General features: G+C 45.4%; 1 non-coding gene across 1 annotated transcript; it reads right to left on the reverse strand.

Moving 5' to 3' along the window:
• Window positions 1-17,437: 17,437 nt before the first annotated feature.
• Trnat-agu lies at window positions 17,438-17,510 on the reverse strand. The gene has a single exon. It is a non-coding gene; the product is annotated as a tRNA-Thr (tRNA).
• Between the last annotated feature and the right edge of the window lie 3,898 nt (window positions 17,511-21,408).

A 21,408-nucleotide genomic window follows, 5' to 3' on the forward strand; every position in this document is an offset into this window, starting at 1 on the left:
CCGAAGATAGCGGCGCCATTTTGTCCATATAGTGGTGATGATGATGATGGTGGTGCTGGTCGTATGTATGGTATGTGTCGTTAGCGTCGTATTCGCGTGTTCCAAAATGCACTCGATCTTACTCTACTGTAAGGGTCTTTTTTTTCTACTTAGGCTTTTTAAAATCTGACCACGTCCACCGTTACTAGACCCGCGTCCAACGTTTTTTAATGTTTTTTTGTCAATTTGTAATGTAACGTGACATAACCCGCCGGAGTAGCCGGAGTAACTCGAATTCATTTGGAACACGGCCTTAGTTTCGTTCTTTCATAACCATGACGTTATTAATTATTTAAAAAAAAAAAACTAAAATATCTAAATTTTTTTACTAACACTGTTTATAAGTTTTCATTTGATTTTGAAAACTACTTAGGCGCCTTCGAATCCACAGAGAACTGCACGCACATCGACATCATCAATGGCGGCCGTCGACGGCTGCGCTCAACGTTGGCTGCGCTCCTCTTCTGCACTTAAAGGTTTGGAGTGTGTCTTCTGCATATACGGTTTAATCGCCTAGTCGCAAAGTTTGCGGAAGGTAAGAGTGGGTGCCCATTGTCCAGGCAGGTGTTCCCGCTTCTCGAGTGCTCGCGCAACGGAAGCAGTGGTTGTAGCTTAGTGTACGTATGACACCTCCCCAATTAAGCGCGCGAGCACGCACGCACACAGTATTTTGTTTGAATTTCTAAAAAAGCTTTGAACTCGCGCCAAGGGGTGGGGGATCATAGTAGCTAGCGTGAGCAACGCAAAAGGAAGAAGTCTCTTAGCGAAACCTCATATCCCTTTTTGAGGCTTCTACGAATTTCCTTTAAAGTTTTAGCGCTCTGCCTACTACAAGAAGAAGAAAAAAAAAGAGAGAGACGACATTTGAACAGTTGAACAGATGAGTAAGCAAAGAAGAGTGCGACCTAATTTTGTTGACATTAAGGGCATCAAACTGGAGAGGCAAGAGTTGATAGTACACTGAGCACCTCTGCAGTTTTAGGCGTTAAACGTGTGGTGTAATGAACAACCTGACAGCACTTGAGCACCTGCTGTGCACCTGCAGCTCCCATATAGCTCGCAAGTGTCGCCATTGCTGGGTACTGACAAATTGTTCCAGTTAGTGGTTTCTTCAAACTACAGCTTCTGCGATGTGAAGCTAACATGACAAACTGAACGCTCGCGGGGCATAAAATATTGGCATGGCGGAGAATGACGTCACGTGCAAGCTGTGTACCATAACCACAGAAACATCCCAGGTACAGTCGGCATCAAAATGAGGTGGAGCGAGAACCAGACTCTGGTTGTCGCTTCAGCTTATCCCTGTCGGGATAAGCAGTTTAGAACAAGACTGGAACAGGCTGCTGCGATTTTATGCATGGGGAGGTTAATAGTAATGATAAGCCGTGCATTTTGCCAACAACAACTGATTGTAAACAAAGAAAACATGACAGGCGTGATGATGCATCAAAACCAACCGCTGCCCTGCAAAGAGTTCTCCCAACCTTGGAGCCTCGCCCATGCATGAAATCTCGGTGGTCCGTTCCAGCCTCGCTCTCAGTGCTATCGCGACAGTGGCACCACATGTGAGATTTTTGCCACTCCGGCCGGTGTGGCGACAAGCCAGCTCATTTTGATGCCGCCTGTACAAGAGCGAATCCAGCCAACGTGTTGAAAGCCCATTGAACAAGCTGACCCCGCAGGGAGGATTGTTGCACTTTTAGCAACAAATACAAAAATCGCACAACCGAATATGCTTACTCTTTGGCCTCTTATCAGCAGGAGGAGGATGGTAGGACTCCTTGCTAAAAAAATCACACTTCATTAATGTTACACCCTCGCTAGCCCACACAAAAGCTGGTTACATTTTGAACAACACATTACTCTGGTCATATCCGACAAAACTGATGTACACTGACTATTTACACCTACACCCGCCCGCTAAATTTATTAGCCGTGTTTATTGTTTTTATCATGCCCTAGACTTGGAAGCAAGCCCTATAACATCTTCCATGTTAGGAACTGAAATCACAGCATGTATGTGCTCAAGCTAACTTCCTATCAGTCCAGACAAAGGATAGTTTCATTCTTAAAGGGGCCCTGCAAGGACTTTCTTACTGGTTTTTAATTTGCACCGAAGCTGAGCGCATTGAACGTAGTAACTCGAATTTCGCTTTATCTTAAAAGTTATAAGCAAATAAAAATTACAAATACAAGCAAACATAACCTCCTTCATGACGTCCTTGGTCGCTTGAGTAGCCCTGAACTAGAGAAGGGGTAGTGAGCTCAACGAGCGCTCACGGCTGCCGCACTCCGTGTCGATGGCTCGAGAGGGTGCCACTAAAGCATGTCCTGGATAGGCTGGACAAAGCGGACAACCAGGGTGGCTCGAAATACATTTGCTGCGCGATTAAGCACTAATTCGGCATGACACATCATTGGCCACAAACGACAGCAAACACGCGGTAAAGATCAGTTCAGAACGGGAGCCACTTCATGCTGCCATACCGCGCAGGGGCCAAACCGCAAGCAAAACCTGCTTCGAAGGCCTTCAGAGCGCTCAGAACCGGTTGTATCCTCGAGCCGGCATACAACCACAGCGCCGCCGCATACATCCGGGACCTTTCTACACTCGCTGCTCGTTGGTGCCTCATCCCACTACCCTTTTCTAGTATGCGCAGCCTTTTCCACTGCTTGGTGGCAGGTATGTCGACGGGTCATTTCTTGTTTCCGCACTTTATAGACTGCATTTGTTTCTTTTGTGATCTAAAATACAGAACAAAAGTTACGTTCATAAGTGATTGAAACAGTTGCCGAGATGCGGAAACCGCAAAAAAGGTAGATGCTTAAATATGATTGCCGGGCCCCTTTAACAAACCACAAACTCTTACAATAGTTGGTGGCAGGTGAAGAATTCATTAGATGCCTCTGCCACAAGTTTTATGAACAGGCTTAAAGTCGCTGGTGCAAAAATAGTTTCATAGAGATGCCCCTGTGCATTGTCTGTTTTGTGACATTGGCTGAGGTGGGGGGAGGGGGCGTACCACTTTGATGGTAAGGGCGACAACCTCTTCGTGTCACCCCACACAAACCCTTGCAAAGGAAAGCAGATAGCGCTATGACTTTGCTGCGTAACTTAAGGCAGGGCTTGTAGAGAAGCAGACAGTGAAGTGTCTTCCAATATCAGCTGCGACAATACCGTAAAACACTGATAAGAAACTACAGCAAACAAAACCACATATAGGCATGACTTGCCAACGTAAACCCGTGTACCGTAAAATCCTGAGCAAGCGCCCACTCAAAATTTCTAGACATTTGCTCAGAATTTAAGGATGGGCACTTCATAGATCATCAATATGCAAAAAATATGTGTCCAACATATGGAAGGTTAGGTAAAGAAGGGGACGGACAACAATGACTTCCAATAGACAATATGCGAAATTGTTTGAACGCTTGTCAACACTCTGTGCGCTGCCATCTTTGTTGCGTCGAGATTTCTCTGCTGTTTGTCAATTTCATAGCTTTGTCGGTAGCAAGCGAGGCCTGCTGCTCATTGTCATCAGTCCTCATTCACACCTGCGAGCTAAGGGTTAGTATTTTTTTGCGCTTTTCTTGCGCATGTACATGCTTATCGCCACACGAGTCGCTAATTTCTCGCCGCAACCAAGATGCCGGACGTACACTTCAGCTTGAAATTTGGCTTTGAGTGCCAGCAAAGGCGCGGGCGCGGGCGTGGGCATCTGGTTTTCGAAAGCACTTTCTCTGCACGAATGTTTGTGCGAGCAAAGGATTTTTTTAGAACTACGCTTTTGCACCCTGGCCTTCGCCAGCGCCGAAACCAACTAGTGGTACAGAGCATGCTCTTCGGCGCCTCACTAGATGGCACTATGCATTTCGCATATTGTCTATTGGCAAATGCATTTACTGACCCGAAGTTCACATATAGGCGAAGGAGGGAAAAGGGGAGGGTGAAAGCTGCCACAGTGATAAGAAAAAAAAAAAGGCATGTTTCACCCTCCCCTCTTTTTTCTTCACCTATATATGGTAACTTCAGGTCAATAAATGTTGTTGCAAGTTAGAAGTCATTGTCGTTGTCTGTCCCCTTCTCTGTGTTACCTTCCTCATGTTGGATACTGTTATCAAATTGCTTATTTTGTACTTAAAGGGGCCCTGCAATCATACTTAAGCGTCTACGTTTTTTGCGGTTTCTGCGTCTCTTGGGGTTCGGGCAAGCCTACGGGCACGGGGAGAGTAACTAAATATCAGTGCGCCATATTTTAACCGGACGACGCGGAAACCTCCTCCACCGACGAGGGCGACCCACAGTACCGAAAGCGCGCAAAATGTGACGTCTTTTGTCCTGGGCTTACTACTGGTCAGAGCTGCTAAATGCTTATTTTTAGTCGAAATACAAAATATAAGTGGCGCGAACCGTTTCAGTTATTTATAAAAGTAGTTTTCGTTCAGTATTTCAGGTCAGAAAAGAAACGAATGCAGTTTATAAAGTACGGAAACAAGAAATTATCCGTTGACATACCCGCCACCAAGCGGTGGCACCGACACGGAAAGGTCCCGGATGTATGCGGCGGCGCTGCGGTCGTATGGACAGAAAGATCCGACCGGCTCCGGAGCGTTCCGAAGGCCTTCGGTGAGAAGCTTTGCCTTGCGGTTTGGCTGTTGGCGGTATTGCAGCGCGAAGTGGCTCCCATTCTGAACTGATCTTTACCCCGTGTTTGCTGTCGTTTGTGGCCAATGAAGTTTCATGCCGATGAAATTTCATTGTTTTGTGGGCAATGAAGTTTCATCACGTAGAAATACAAGTTGAACAGCATATTTAGACTTGCTTTGGTGTTGTATGATATGCTTTACTGGTGCATTATCATAAATTATGAAACAATGCTTCCCACACTTGCGGGAACGGAATCTGCTCTAGAATCTGGTGAAATAATGCATACGCATCAATATCAGTAATGGTCACAACTATGAAAATAGCAAAAAATAGGAGGCGACATTCTGACTCAAGCCAACCAAACAAGAAAACCCCAAGTGAAGCCGAAAGTAGAGCTCGCAGTCGGTGGGAACGCCCCTGTGGAATTAGGGAAAGGACTCATTGTTTTTTAGTGTAACAGAACATGGTTTATTTCTATCTAGTGAGAACTGATTCGAGTAAAGCGAGCGAAGGCACGTCCACCTTCGTCCGTCGTTCAAACAAGAAGGAAGAAGTGGCCCGCACCAAGCGTGGGTCCAAGAGGGGGGCTCGTCATTTATGACCCGTGCATTTATGAGGCGTGCTCTCCCTGCGACTCCCCGTCCCTCTTCGCAGTTTCCTGGAAAAGGGCAGGTGCCTCGGTCTCGGCTCGTCCTCGAAGTCGTTTCTGCCCTTTCTTCCCTGCTCGGGCATCTTCAAGTTCTCTTCTTTTTATTTTACAACACGTTCCTCCCCAAAATGGCAGTGTCGATTTTTTTGTCCCGTTATGCGATCTCAAGAGGGTACAATTACTGTATAGGTCTTTCGAGCGTTGACCCTCCGGGCATCTTGAGCAGGCATGATCATACCTTGCCGTCTCTTCCCGGAAACACCTGCTGGATCCTAGCAAGTCCTGACTGCTGCCGGGGTCGCAGGCCGTCGCGAAGAAGAACCAGATCACCCCCTTCTAGCAGTTTCTCTTGGCGTTGTTTCTGGCTTTGTACATTCCTCAGTTTCACCAGGTACTCTTGGCTCCATCGGCGCCAGAAGGCTTCCGTTGTCATCTGTCGGTGGGTTCAAAACCTGCGGAGGTCTTTCCTGCGGAGGTCAACATCTTTATTCCCTATGCTTTGCAGTGTCGTCAGTCGTCTGCCCGTTAAAAAAAAAGACGGACAGAGTGGCTCGGGCTCTCCAAGTTCAGCAGGGCAGGCAGCTGTCGCGTAGTTTTTTCTTTGCAGAAGAAACAGCTCTCAGGTTTCGTTCATTGATGCAGTAATGCTTCGACCCTCAAAAAGGCAAGCAGTCGTGAGAGTAGTGGCACGATACCTCGTTCAATGGTGCTTGTCTCCATCAGCTGTTCCTGAGAGTCCTCGGATCTCGTGGACATCCCACCAGCTGAAGCATCCAGCGTCGACACGTATTATGCCTGCTCGGTCACGATCGCTCTGTTATAATCCAGCAGGATGTCTTTTGTCAGTGCACAGTGAACCATTGGAAACAGAAGAGCACCAAAGGTCTGATGCTTCCGTCCGAGTGCCTCCAGTCCTCGGAGGTGGGAGATGATGGTGTCGTAGAGTTGACGGAGACCCCGGACGTCGTCGGCGTCTCGCACTGGCTGTAGATCTAGGAGCTTCTGCATGTGTGTCTGAACGAGGATGTCGTCATTTACGAAGCGTTTCTTCAGCAGAAGCACCACGTCCTCATAGCACCGTGATATGGGAGGCAAACCCCCGATGGCAATTGACGCCTCGCCGGTCACAACAGCCCTGAGGTACCCAAACTTGTCGAAGGTATTACTTGCTCGAACTGCTCCCAGAACTCTTGCCAGGAGAAGCTTTTGCCGTCATACTTGTGCAGCTCAAGCTTCGGGAGCTTCACTCGGCAGGCAGTCGTTGTCGCGTTTCCATTGTTGTGCATTGCCGATGAATCCGAATTTTGTGGTGCCCTTGCTCGGACTTTCTGCAACTCTTCCTGAAGTGTTGCAATATAGGTGACGACCCGATCATTGGAATCAATTGTTCGCACAATGTTTCGCCCGGCTTTTCCTTCCAACACCAGTGGCGCGATGGCGGCGTCCACCTTGCTCAGTTGAGCTTGGAGGGCGCCAAGCCTTGCGGAGGAGATGCTGAGGTTCTTTTTGTCTTTCTCATTGCTTTTGATGTATGAATCCATTTCAGAAAGGAGTTTGGTCACCTGTGTTCGCAAAGCAGTTTGTTTCCCCTTGAGTTGTTCCATGGTCCGGAACTCGTTGCCTCAGCCGTTGGCGAGTCCAAGATGGCTCCTGCCTTCTTCTCGTTCGTCTTTTTCCCTTTTCTGTCGTTGGATGTTCTGCGTTGAAGTCATGTCCTATTTTCCTTCATTCCCCGGGTTTCGGCACCAACCTTTTAACAGTGTGGAATTAGTGAAAGGACTCGTTTTTTAGTGTAACAGAACATGGTTTATTTCTAGTGAAAACTGATTTGAGTAAAGCGAGCGAAGGCACGTCCACCTTGGACCGTCGATCGAACAAGAAGGGAGAAGTGGCCCACACAAAGCGAGGGTCCAAGAGGGGGGCTCGTCATTTATGACCCCACAGTGGGGCGCGCTCTCACTGCGACTCCCCGTCCCTCTTCGCGGTTTCCTGGAAAGGGGCCGGTGCCTCGGTCTCGGCTCGTCCTCGAAGTCGTTTTCCGCTCTTTCTTCCCCACTCGGGCATCTCCAAGTTCTCTTCTTCTTATTTTACAACAGCCCCTAAAGGTGTCCTTTTTGTCTATGGAAGTAGGAGGCTTCTGGAGGCGACATGAGGCCACCAGGGGTGAAGCCAGAAGCGTGGAAAGACACGCCCCCAATGATGACCAAAAACCAAGAGATGCTATTGGACAGCTGTTCAGCCAGCTCTCCTTTTCGTCCAAAAGCGTCTCTTGGTTTTTGCTCATCACTGGGGGCGTCACATCTCCTCCAGAAGCTTCCTACCTCCATGTGAAATGGCACCGTGTTGTTTGCAGACCAGTGGCGTCGCTACGTTTCCATAGGAGCTAAGCCTTTGTCTTTCTTTACTTTTCCCTCGGGTAAGTTCGCTCTTTGCAAATTTTACAAAAAAAAAAAATGCACCATCTGTGGACAACGCTGCACGAAGTCGTAGCGCGATGGCTTAAGGAACCGAATTTTCTGGTCGATTTAAAGAGCCTGGGCAACGAAGAACCCGCATGAGTCACGGTTGCCGCAAGACATCAGGCACGATGACAAAGCGACAGCTGACCACGGATGAGGTGTTCGTCTTCGTCTCTAACAAGGGTGTCCCCGCACGAGCCAAGACTGATGCAAATACCACCCTGCACCACGGCAACGTAAAGGCCAACAACGGATTTGGTGTTTAAACAAAGAACTAGTGTCTCAAGCATGTGCCCGCGAGGGAACACCCTACTATGTGTTTTTATTTTTCTGTTTCTTTTCCTTCTTTTGTCATCCTTATGGGGACCTTGACGATGTTCTTCCTTCTCATCATCTTTGTAAATATGTTGTGAGTAGCGGTCTTTTCTGTCTCTTCTCCAGACGTGTGCGCTAATACCGTTCAAAAGCCTGGCGTCTCCTTTTATCACCCTGTAGAATGCTTTCTTGCTGCACTTGTGAAGACAATTGTATCTGTTTTTGTATTTTATCCTCGCAGTACATGTATTGCAGTATTTGTGCTCCAGAATAGGTTTTCGAGTATATCTGACCAGCCCTGGCTATCTTTTTCCTGGTGGGCAGCTTCTATACAGCATATAGATGGTCTTCGTCCCAAATTCAGAGGCTAGAAGAACATGATTTCAAGCGGCAGACTACCTTAAAATACCGAGAAAGTGCCCACTCAAAATTTGGAGATAATCACAAACCATTGGGGGATGGGTGCTAGTTAGGTCATCATATTAACATGTATATATGTGTACTGTGCACATTTTTCTTTCTTTAAATGTTATAAAATTTGGGGTTGGGCACTTGAAATGGGCAGACGCTCCGTATATTATGGTGCTCTAAGCTCTAGAACAGCAAGCACTATCATCATTCTTGACCCCAAGTACACATGGTTTAAACTTTCAATGTTATTTTACACTTATAGGTATGGGGATGGGTTGGGCTAATAGGTATGTGTCTGCTATATGCATTGGCTTGTACAAAATACACAAACACACAAAGGAAGGAATGGGACTCTGACCGCTGTCTATCAACTAAGGTTTATTACTCCTTCCTCTTCATTCCTGTTTACTGGGACCACTAATAAGTGTTCACTTTTTTGATGACTACTTAAAAATGATTACCGCTCTCATTGGATTCATATGTGGAATGTTTGACAAGTAGTGAGCCTACTTAAAAATAAGCAAGCACAGTAGAAAAGAGCCGTGCCAGTGTGTAGTTTTACTTTTCCCACACCATTTTAACAGCAATCCATCGAGCTTGGCATGTTGTAAAATTGTGAGCCGCCATTGCCGAGAAACATCACAGAAAACTTGGGCGGTGTGACTTTCCTCCAAGACATTCCGCCCTGTCCCACTGCCTGCCCCGCAGTTCCATGAATGTGACTTAGAACTCTTATGCCTTGGCACCCTACACACTGGATCTGGCACCATTGGACTTTCATCTATTCCCTGCGCTCAAACAAGATCTGTAAAGACAGCCACTCCAGCAAGGAAGCCGTCATAGACGCTGCACGTGGGTGGTGTGAGGACCAAGAGAAATGACTTCTTTTTCTGTGGGTGGGCTCCACTAGAAGCGCATAACACTCAAAGCAGACTTTGCAGAGAAATAATAAAGGGCCATTTGCATGTGACAGTCCCATCAAAGCTAGGCTCACTACTTCTCAAACTTCCCTTGCAGACAGGTTGTGTACCAATCTTTAACAACTTTCTACAGTACTAGCCAACAGTTTTTCGTTATGCTTCATATTTTTTGTTGGGTGTATTTGCGCGCCTTGTGTTGCACTTCCAGTGCTCCTGATGTAAACTTGCTTTTGTGCGTGCCTGCTTGCAAGTGCAATGTGCCTGAAATAAATGAATTGATTTGTAAAGTTGTGTGCAGGGAGTTTTGTTGTCGGGTCTGCTGCATATATAGTCGACCATGCTGATCATCTGAGAATGTCTTGCCTCGTACATTTTCCCTACTGGTTTCAGAAAAATTAGGCATTCCATAATTTGACTGCACATGGCCCAGTGGAGGTCATGCAGCCAGAAGTGTCAGTATTCTATAGTGGAAATTTGGGTTGATGGAACCTCGCAAGTGGTGTAGCATCAAGTTTGGGAAAGAGGACAAACTGAGATGGAGAGTGCTTATTTTTGTAGCTGCTGGAAACAAACGTCAATGGCAATGTGCCCAACATGCAGTGCACCTTTTTGCGGCTGCATTTTGAAACCCTGTTGCTGAAGCAAAGTTCAAGCTAGCTGAATTCGGTTTCCCTTTATGTCTAGACTACCTATTCACCACTGCCTGGTGCCAGTTTGGCCAGCTTTTCGCAGTCGCAAAGAAAGATGGAGGTCAGGCAGGCAAAGCCAGCCCTCGCACTGGGGGGTTATGTTGCACGTTTTGGACTCCCAGGAGACTAGGGAGAAGGAAGTGACGTCAACAACGCTCTTTGGATGTTGATTGGTGTAGTCGCTGATGACGGTATCTGCAGAAGTTGCTAAGACACGTTCCTTCACACCTATGTCACTTCCTTCTCCCCAGTCTCCCGGCAGTCCAAAACGTGCAACATAGCCCCCCTGTGTCTAGCACAGGCTCCAAGTCACTCGGGCAAAACTATCGGAGGCTCTGTGCATACAATTCATTGCAGATATTCTGAGTTGAGCATTGCTAGGACAAATCTGATACCTGCTGTCTGCAGCATGCGTACACATAACAGTGGGCATGTGAGCATATCACATTGCAGGGGCTAATTGGTAAGCACATCAACCAATTCATTCACACACGTGCCCAGTTGTCGCTGCAGGTGAGGACGGTGACAGTAAATGGCCAGTCGGCTTGTGGAATATTTCCTCACTGCCCGCTTCCTTCGCTAAATTTGTAACATAATCACTACGTCACTTCGCGTCACCCCACTGTGGGTGCACGCTGCCTGCGGACATGCTTCAGCCCCTCAAGTGATCGCGCGCAAAAAAAAAAAAAAAAAAAGCACTGGTCGAAGCAGCTGCGTTCACGCTTTAGCACCATTTCCAGTTTCGCCGCAGGCTTACAGGTTTGACAATGCACTTCTCCATTTCGACTAGCTGCTGGGAGCGCGATTGATTCTTGCAGAGGCGTGACAGTGTATATGCAAAGCACAATTCAGACGTGCACTCGCGGTCCAGATCACCGCTTGCGCTCCGTTGGCGTCTCACATACGTACCTGGCGCGATTCCTGTTGAGGCCAACGTGAATAATGCTGCCAAGCGGCGAGTTGGGCATCGCTGTAGGGCAGACTACACAACACCGCGGCGGCGCGTCGTGCGAATGAAATAAAACATTCGCTACACTGGACGTTTTAGCGAAAGGCAAACGAGCTGGGTTTATTTCCAGGCCGTAAATAACTTGGGAACGCTGGCAGCGGTCGCGGCTCCTTAGGCCTAAACATACCCTTCCGTCCTGGCGTACGTGAACGTTACGGCAGAAAGCATAAAGCGGCCGTAGCGTAGCTGCCCAGTCAGCATTGAGACCTGTGCGCGTATGTTATCCAGTTTCACACCAAGGAAATCTTCCAATATCTAGCACTGCGTCAATGAACTTTTTCGACTGAGGCGTGGAGTACTTCAAAACAAAACGGCAAGGCGTCTGCTCAACGGCGGTAGCGGGGGGGGTGGGGGTGGGGGAGGGGGGCTGCACGCAGCTTAGAACAGCCCGTAGCGCGCGATATTCTTCCCTCCTCCCTTTCCTTCTCTCCCTCCTTCTTTTCTCTCTCGCGCGGCTTTGCCGTGGGGGTCTCCGAATACGCGTCCCGGCCTCCCGGACGTGACGTCATGTCACGTGACGCGCACGCTTTAAAGCTGTCTAGGACGTGTTGCCCTCACGCACTCATACCCCTCACGCCCTCACGGTCCTCACAACTCTCCCGGCCTTCACGGCGCTCAAGCCCCCACACCCCCCACACCCCTCACACCCCTCACCACCTCACGATCATCACTCACCATCACGCTCATAAAGTTTAGGAGTTCGGAAACTCACTCACCCTCTCCTCAGCTGTGAGGATGAGGGTGAGTGAAGGTCCTCATAAGCGAGGTTGGTCGAGGTATGGTTATAGATGGTGCAATGCACAATTTCGGTTACGAATCAACTTACTGTAAACGGCTTAATTTTCGCGGGCTCAAATTTTTGCGAATAGGGTCAAAGCTGAAAATTTGAAATTATTCGCAGGTTCAAATTTTCGCGAATCAAGTGGGGCTTCCGTAGCGTTCACATATTGCCCGAATTCTTCGCGGGACGTATTTTTCGCGAATCGTAGGCGATTCGCGAAATCCGTGAAGATTAGGTCCTCGCGAAAATTTAGTTGTTTACAGTATATATGAAGTTGAGAAAAGTTCAAAGACACTTTCTCATTATTATTTCAGCCGCATGAGGCAAAGAATTTCGTTAATGTTCTTAGGCAAGAGCGACATCCTTTCACTGTTTACAATAGGTTGTATTCACTGGCGGTCATAGCGCAGCTCGCCGCTGCTTTAGAACCACCGGGGAAGAGAAAGAGGGGCAGGATGCTTTTGTACGAATTTTGTGTGAAAGTAATTCTTCTATAATCTTCTAGAGATAGAATAGCGACGTCTGGGGAAGCCTGGGACATACAAAGGAAAGTCCCGGTGAGAAGAGAGTTTTTCCTTCCCTTCTTCTCTTCCGATTGCCCGAGAGCTGACGGGAAACTCCTCCTGAGCATGCGCTGTGAGCAGTTACCTCAAATATGGCATCCAGCGAATACCACCTATAGTCTTTACTTTGCCAAAGAAATAGGCGCACAGCCTTGGAGCGGCCGGAACAGGTCTAACCTTCAGCACTTGTCTGTAGTCACAAATCTCACCCTGATAGCATAGTATCTGTTAGGGTAGAATTTCACCTTATATTTGCCCTTTACATATGCGTACTCCTCTACGTCCGCGTGGTGAAAGCTTTAAATTGTCACTTTCTTTTGGTTCGCCAAACTTTTACTGATTAACCGCTTAAAAATAGTTATCGCGAATAAAGCTATTATTGATTAATAGATAAGAGCCAACAACAATGATATTGTCCTGTTTAAGAATGTTCTTACCGAAATGTGCACATTGTAAATATTTATAGCTCACTTCCCTCTTCAATGTATTTACCTTTAGGGTATTTGAAATAAATAAAAAAATAGTGAATGGCTTAATTGCTCAGCCTTAATAAAAGTGATACTAAAAACCTCACGCCCACGCTAAGATGCTGAACCATTATTTAAATGCATATCAAGCCGAAATCTTTCGCACTTGTTTTCTGTTCGTTTTCTGCCATTCGAGACTCGAAAGTGTCGTATTTCACAAATACGACACTTCAATAATTGTTTTGTTCCTTTTTAAGACTACTCATTCTATATCACTGTACAATCTGAAAACAATATTATAATTTATTAAATGCCCTTCAAGAATAATTTTTAATACGCTATGTTTTGAAACAAAGCCAAATACACTTGGCATTTGTTTGGGTCAAAACGGACAGTCCAAACCATTTGAACTTTACCTTGTAATATGTGAAATAGAAGTTATAATGGTAAAAAAATATATTGGTGTTCAACAGGCGTGAAAAGCAAAATGTTTAGAACAGCTAGCATTATATAAAAAAGGCAAACTTTTTTTTTATGTTCTAGTGGATACTTGAGCAGAGTGGATATTAAATATAGAAACTTAATGGACATGATATATTCCATCTGTCAACACATGGCGGCTATTTGGAAGACGTCTATATAAATCTGATCCTTCGTACCTCTTTAGTGGCATTTGATTGACAACACTTTCTAGGTAAAAGAGTCAAGGTACAGGCTAGCTGGTGGAGGTCAACCATTTTGTCGTTTACCCTGAGACTGGGGGGTTTTTAGAAAAAAAAAACCCAGTCTCAGGGTAAACGACGAAATGGTTGACTTTCTAGGTATTTCTGTCTTCCTATTCTTGCAGCCCTGGTATCATTTGGCTTCAGCGACACCAAAGGTATACCGTTTGCACCAACTATTTCCGGTGTGGCGACTTTTTCAGCGACTTTTTGAATTTCCGGTTGGCGTAGCTGTGAAGGCAATAGGAATAAATAACGCAAGTTTCTACATCGTAAATGTTTTTATGTATAACTCATAGACACTTGCGTACTAAAATTAGTTAATTCAATTTTATTGAAGATTAAATTTAAGAAAAATAAAAGGACGAATTTGGCTTTTTGCGCAACTCTTTCAGATTAGAGCATCTCCGATTGTTAACACATGTTAAAACAACCTTTTGAGCTGAACAGTTTTTGTCAGAGGAAATTACGCGTTGTGCACTTTAACAAAAAGTTTACGTTCTAGTATTGTTAGTATTTTTTCATTGCGCCAGAAATATTTATGCAAAAAATAAAAATCATGCGACTCTTGGAAGGCAAAAATGAAAATTAATTCTCGATTTTTTTTTTAATATTTACTCAATGAACTTGTGACACGGGTAATTCAGGCCCTGACCACAATGATGCTTAGAAGAGTGAAGTAGTCAATTGAATCACGTATGCTCTACCCCTACCTCGGGGCGTGTCTTTGATGGTTACACAAACGAAACAAGCAAAAATATGATTGAGGCGACCATACTTCACTCATTTAAGCGGTATTGTGAGCAGTGCTTGCGGCGGGCTTTTTGCGCGCAATTTTTAAATCGGGCTAAAAAACGTGAAAATTTAGCAATTAAGATATCAAAGATCATTACAATTCCGGAAATTCTTTTAATTAGACTGGCCTTTAATTGTGATTGCCCTCAATACTGTACTTGCAACGTGACCCTTAAAGTCAGCCATCAAATCGTTAATTAACATATTTTGTTAATTGGTTAACTTACCTAACGGTTATAAACTGATCGAGTGTCCACCGAGCCTGATAAATACATGGTAAAAACACTCTCGTTCAGCCCCTTTAAAAAATTAATTGTTCGAACCAAGATAAAACACCCCATGAACATAAAACTTACGAACGGACACTAAAAATGTCAGGGACCACCTGTCAATATTTTCTCTTGCACTTGAAACAACAATATACACGCAGAAACACCGAATTATTGCATTTGCTTCACCAGCTCGAGTGGCAGAAGATCAAGGACGATTTTCTACGGCGTCATATGTCAGTGTTTTATGAAATAAAAGAGAGTATAAAAAAGATAGGTGTCCAGGAAAAGTCAAGATTTCAACCTGAGTGAATATGCAGAGTGGCTTTTCCTATGTCGTGGTCTGTACCCTTCTGGCCACTCAATGCTTTCCCCAGCTGAAGGAGACGACAATAACAACACGGCGAAAGTAAACTACGAGGACTACGAGGGAAAAGTAGACGAACTTTTTCAGGTAATGTAGTTATAAGAAAGACGTGGGTAGGTTAGAAGGCGCTCTTAATATGTGGCACCTTACCGAGTGGGACCAACAAATCAAACGTTCCATCATATCCACCTAGCAAATACGTCCGTGTTCAGCCGTCACATTCATCGCTCCAACACATCCATCATGACATCGCCAACGAGAAACTACATCCCATTTGGGCAATCTCCAACAACGTGCCCATCGTGTTGTTAGATCCCTCTTGTTGTTCGAGCCATCCCGTCGTTATATGCATCAAGAAACTACTTCCAAAGCGCATGTCAAGACATCGACAGAACCAACACACCCATCGATGAATGGATTGGCTCGGTGGATACCGCGATCATAAACAAACACAGGGCGAGTCAAACGTTTCTTTGAATGCTCCAGAACTATATAAAAACACAAACAGGGTGCCAGAAAAGCACCTGATGTCACTCTACACAGTAAAAAAACAATCCCGTCAAATTACTGGAATTGCCAATTAATTTTTGATGCCGGTACAATTTCCGTTGTGTTGCATCACGGTCACAGCATTAACTAGGTATTCCGTGTATGACAGTAATGAGATCCTACGGTTTTTGCCCGTAACTTGACCCGTAGAAGCATGGCAGAAAGCCGTAATTCTCATGCCCGTGATCCACACATACGGGAATTGTACTGGCATCAAAAATTAGCTGGCGTGTTGTCTGTAACTTAAGACAAAAGAAAACGGTAACTCTTATTCACTGCATTGCCCGTGATGCATGAACACAGGAATTGTTCCGGCATCAAAAATTAGCTGGCATGTTGTCCGTACCTTGCGACGGCAGAAAACCGTAACTCTGTCACTGCACTGCGCGTGATGCACGACAACGGGAATTGTTCCGGCATCAAAACTTAGCTGGCGTGTTGTCCGTACCTTACGACAGCAGAAAGCCGTAACTCTCAATCACTGCGCTCCACGTGATGCACGACGACGAAAATCGCTCCAGCACCAAAAATTAGCTGGCGCGTTGTCCACACCTTGCAGCCCCGGCCAGAGCCCGCTGAATTTGAGAACTGCTAGATGCAGTGACTTAACAAAACACGTGTCTCGAGAAACAAAGAACATAGCTTTTTACTGTGTGTAGAATGTATGCCGGTAGAGAAAATTGAATATTTAGTGCCCATGGAAGGCGATTAGGATGTGCACACAAGTTAAATTCAGGAGTTTATGCCAACTGCACCTTCCAAAGATTAACAGGGGCTTGAACACACGTGTTAGAAATTTCAAGTAAGTGCACAAAAGATGCAGTACTAAGTAAAATATGTTCAAACCTTTATTCATAAAAAAAATAAATTGTGGGCAACGCTGAGCTATTTCCATGGCAGCCAATCTCTGTACCTTTCAGAGCAATAACTGAAGTCCATACAAAAAAAAAATAGAAAACCTGAAAAAAAAAAAAACTGGAATGTAATTAGTAGGTTCCGAACAGACGGTGAGGACAAAATAAACCTGATTTCTCAAAACTATTAGTTACACGTAAGTGCAGTGCAGGAGACTCAACCTAACTCTGGCGGGCACTGTAACAGTGAAACTAACTGGCGGCTTATGCTACGGAACTATTTTAACAAGGGAAGTCTGAAAAATGCCTTTGAAGATGAAATAACTCCTGCATGGCCAAACGTATTCCCAAAAGAAATCCACTCCCCTCTGTAGTGCAAAACAAGAAACAAATGATCAAAATTTCACTTACGTTTTTTCCACTTTTCCTGAAAGACCTTGTATGCAGTCATTGCAGCTAACACTCCAGGATGAAATGTCCTCTTTTTATTTCCACTCTGGCGGGTTCCCTCAGCTGGGTTGATACCAATTAGCTGTCTGTAATGAAACAAAGATAAGCTTGGTAGCGTAAAATGTATAGCAGTCATTTGTTTCACTAGGACACAGGCATCCAAGATGGCCAAGGTCAGTAGCAACCCTGTGAAGCAGCCTAGTGCAATATGTTATCTCCTTGTGACGAAATGTGCCACATCGGTCGTGTGGAGTTGAGTAATACTGCTGTTATGCCTTCTTAGAATCTGCAGCAAGGTAGTGTTTAAATATCTAGGTTGCACACACCTGCATGTTTGAATTGTTGAAATGCTGTGTACCTGGGACTGAGAAGTATTGTCAAATGACGAGAATAATCCCTGGAAAAGGGGAACAAGAGGGACAAAGGACAAAGACAAATCTCTAAACACAACATAGGTGACCGGTGCCCGACCCAAAAAATCTGCCTGGTCCTGGTATCGAACCGGGAACCTCTCCATTACTAGTGGAGCGCTCTACCAATTGAACTAACCAGGGGTTCGGCGTAAGTAGAGCAAACGGGTTTTATCATTGTTGTACAGCCTGCTTGCACCTTTGCATTTAATTGCATTATAATTACTGCCAAATTATTGCATTAAGGGACCACAATAACAAAAAATATCCTACACAAAAATGAAATGTGGCACTCCTTCCTTCTGCATCTAAACTTTTATGTTAGTATATAACAAAACAAAATTAGACACCAAAGTGCTTACAAGGTAGGCCTTTATGTAAGGCTGTGCCAATGCCAAAATATGAATTGAATAATAAGCTTTCGAATAATTCGATTCAGGAATCGAATTCCTAATATTTGGTTAACCAAACATTCAATCTATTTGGCAAGTGAGGCTTGACTGGCGGAGATCTGAGAATGGCTTTCCTCCCCCCCTTCTGGGTTCTGGCGCACAGTGGTGTTGAACTTCCAAATATGCGAGACATATTTTGGGTCCACCATTTTGCATGCACAGGTAATTCAAGATAAACGGCATCCTTTCAAGAGCAAATTAAATACTGAATATTGTGATGCTGCATCTCCACTTTCAATAACCTCCGAATCGCAAAATACTCTGAGAGCCATAACCCTCCGACATGATTACACTTTGTTCCCATGCACCCAGATACATAGCTAAGGGGCAAGGGGGGGGGGGGGGGGGGCATGGGGCCTCCTTCCCCCTTCCCCAAAATATTCCATTTTGCTGGGGCCTCCTCTTCCCCATCCCCCTCATACAGCATTTCGTCATAGGCAAGCAGCCCCCCCCCCCCCTCCGAAGCAAAATCCTGGCTACGTGCCTGCATGCACTCAACAGATAGATAAAAAAGGTAAATGAAGGGTGTACATTATAAGCCAATTATTTTATTATGCTGAATCACTCATGTTCTATTGTGCAAATCAATAAACATGATGAAAAGCAGACAAGACAGTGGTGCATCTGAGACTGAGGCTGCAATCGAGCGGGGGGGGGGGGGGGGGGGGCGTTTTTACGAAAGGAGCACATGGTAAACAAGCCTCAGAATGGCAGCCAGCATTTCGCTCAGAAGCTACATATCTCAACGAAACTTTAGTGCTGAGGATCCAACTGGTGCTCGCGTCTCATACATAAATGTAGAAATTTATGGATATTTTTATTTACCTCTGCACGAATTCCAGCGTTGCAGCAACCTCACTCGGGTATTGTATGTTCAGACAATAATAGAAGGCGAGCATGAGCTCGATTGCCTCCAGCAAGCTTAGTTGCTCAAAGCACTGCTCCCTGCCCACGGCCAGGAGGCATTGCCCATCAAAGATGCTTCTACCTGAAAAAAAAGTGCAGTATAAATAGTACATGAATATTTTCAATTTTCTTCCTATAAAGCTAGCACCAATTGTGAAAAAGGTTACTGTTATGCCAAGGTGTAAATACCCGCAGATATATATATATACTATGAATGGTTCAGTGTTATCATGAACGTCTTAAGCTCACAGAAACCAGGATGTGTGACGCTGCAAGTCAGTGGTGCCAGTGTGGTTTAAGGAAGTTGTTAACCCAAATAAAATTACTTTAAAGGGGACAGGACATACACAATACAATTCAGAACATTGAGGAATCTAATAATTACATAACATTTTTTTAATGTTAGCGGTTTGCATCTGGTGACCAGGCAACCTTGACACAACTGACATAAATTGCCCACCTACTGTGGCAACGACAGCTCATCTATGAACCACGTGACTCTGACTGAAAAGCTGAACAATCTCTTTCATTGTCCTCTACCCATGTTTGCCACGCCACGCCTGTCCACTACTCAGGCACTGAACCCATTTCTTTCTCTGCCGTTTCCTCCCAAAGCTGACATTGGCTTGAAAGAAGCAAGCCATACCAGATATTCTAACTGCCCAAAATTCGGAACGAAAATTAGGGGTGAAAGAGCATGTTGGGGTAAAGGACGTCCGGGTATTTACTGATCCACGTCTGGAAATGTATTCAAGAGATCTATGAGTTGCGCCACCTCCCCGCTAGGGACTGACTAGGGACACTAAAGGGATGAGACGGATGTCACCACCGACATTGCTGGCTCCCTGAATGGGCGGACCTGGGGGCCCTGCAACTTAATAAAGCTTTTGTGTGAAACTAACGTATTGTTTTAGAAACAAATTTGGCAGCCATATAGTAACAGTGACAGTTATCTTATATTTACATTTTTTTCCATTCTCAAATCTTGAACCGTTGGAAGCTAAAATAGCTTTTGCATCTGAAGTAACTCCCGTGAAACCTAGTCAGGATTTTTATGGTGCTCCAACTACCAAAACAGAACCACAGGTGATCCCACTCATCAATATAATTAGGTCCAAAATCCATAGTGGCTGAAATTAAAGTTTGGCTTGTTGGTATATCACTAAGGAAACATAAAAAAAGTAACGCATGAATAGAAGTGACTCAACAAACCAAGAGATAACTCTCAGTGGAGGTTTGCTACCAGTAATTAAAAACAAAACATAAAACAAAGCATACAACATAAATCATGTGGCACGACTTAAAGGGGCCCTGCAAGCACTTTTTTACTGGTTTTAATTTGCGCGAACGCACTGAACGTAGTAACCAAGTGCAACTTTTCTTTACTCGAAATTCGCTTTATTTTAAAAGTAATAGGCAAATTAAAATTACAAAAACAAGCAAAAAATAACCTCCTTCATGACGTCCTTGGTTGCTTGAGTGGCCGTGAACTAGAGGAGGGGTAGTGAGCTATCCGAGCGCTCACGGCTGCCGCACTCCTAGTCGACGGCACGAGAGGGCGCCACGAAAGCATCTTTTGTATAGGCTGTATACAGCGGGCAGCCAGAGCGGCTCTCATTGCATTTGCTGTGCAAATAAACGCTAATTCTACATGACACTTCATCGGCCACAAACGACAGCAAACACGGGGTAAATATCAGTTCAGAATGGGAGCCACTTCGCGCTGCCGTACCGCGAAACAGTTATACCGCATGACAAAGCTGCTCGCCGAAGGCCTTCGGAACGCTCGGAGCCGGTCGGATCGCCCAGTCCGTAAACGACCGCAGTGCCGCCGCTTACATCCGGGACCTTTCCGTGTTGGCACCTGATCCCACTACCCCTTTCTAGTATGCGCCGCCTTTTCCACCGCTTGGTGGCGGGTATGTCGACGGGTCACTTCTTCTTTCCGTACTTTATAAACTGCATTTTCTTCTTTTCTGGTCTAAAGAAGTAAACAAAAACTACTTTTATAAATAATTGAAACGGTCCGCGCCACTTATATTTTGTATTTCGACTAAAACGAAGCTTTTAGCCGCTCTGACCAGTAGTAAGCCCAGGACCAAAGACGTCACATTTCGCGCGCTTTTGGTACCGCGGGTCGCCCCCGTCGGTGGAGGAGGTCTCCGCGTCGTTCGGTTAACATATGATGCACTTATATTTAGTTACTCTCTCCGTGCCCGCTGGCTTGCCCGAACCCCAAGAGACGTGGAAACCGCCAAAACGGTAGACGCTTAAATATGATTGCAGGGCCCCTTTAACCCACACGCATGCCACCAGCCCATAATTGGGTAGCAATCGACCATAGGTAACGGAGTTTGTGTATCAACTAAAAAAGCGGAGCAAAAAAAAAAAAAAAAAAAAAGAGGGAGAGGAGAGACACCTCCAGGTACATTGCACAGCGAGGACAATATATGATCCGCTTTTGCGTGGCCAGGCCGAGAACTGTATTTTTTTCGTCTTTTTCCGCGCTGGACCAGGTTGTGTTGGTCTCTACGGCATTGGCGGTGCGTGGGCGCAGCCATTACCATCTAGTATTGGCTGTGCAAACTAAAAAAAAACAACTAATTAACGGATTGGACTCGTTCAGTATCCTTTATATAGAGGAAAACATTTTACAGCGTGAACGCGCTTGAAACCAGAAAGCG

Source organism: Ixodes scapularis, unplaced genomic scaffold (genome assembly GCF_016920785.2).
Source record: "Ixodes scapularis isolate PalLabHiFi unplaced genomic scaffold, ASM1692078v2 PGA_scaffold0__279_contigs__length_252992795, whole genome shotgun sequence".
NCBI lineage: Eukaryota > Metazoa > Arthropoda > Arachnida > Ixodida > Ixodidae > Ixodes > Ixodes scapularis.